This window comes from Papilio polytes, unplaced genomic scaffold, assembly GCF_000836215.1.
Source record: "Papilio polytes unplaced genomic scaffold, Ppol_1.0 DF824221.1, whole genome shotgun sequence".
Lineage (NCBI taxonomy): Eukaryota > Metazoa > Arthropoda > Insecta > Lepidoptera > Papilionidae > Papilio > Papilio polytes.
This window is the reverse complement of record NW_013524983.1, coordinates 1-644: the sequence shown is the minus strand read 5'-3', so window position 1 is coordinate 644 and position 644 is coordinate 1.

The following is a 644-nucleotide window of genomic DNA, read 5'->3' as shown; positions in this document are numbered from 1 at the left end:
GATAAGCGTTACGCGATATGCGCTATGCGCTATGTGCATTACGCGATATGTGATTTTCGAGTTTTCGATAAGCGATACGCGTTATGCGCTATGCGCTATGTGCTATGCGCTATGCACTATGCGCGACGCGCTATGCGCTATGCGCTATGCGTTATGCGCTATGTGCATAACGCTATATGCGATTTTCGAGTTTCGAGTTTTCGATAAGTGATACGCGATATGCGCTATGCGGTATGCACTATGCGCTATGCGCTATGTGCATAACGCGATATGCGATTTTCGAGTTTCGAGTTTCGAGTTTTTGATAAGCGATACGCGATATGCGCTATGCGCTATGCGCTATGCACAATGCACTATGCGCCATGCGCTATGTGCATAACGCGATATGCGATTTTCGAGTTTCGAGTTTTCGATAAGCGATACGCGTTATGCGCTATGCGCTATGCAATATGCGCTATGTGCATAACGTGATATGCGATTTTCGATTTTTGAGTTTCGAGTTTTCGATAAGCGTTACGCGTTATGCGCTATACGCTATGCGCTATGCACTAAGCGCTATGCGCTATGCGCTATGTGCATAACGCGATATGCGATTTTGGATTTTCGAGTTTCGAGTTTTCGATAAGCGTTACGCGATATGCTCT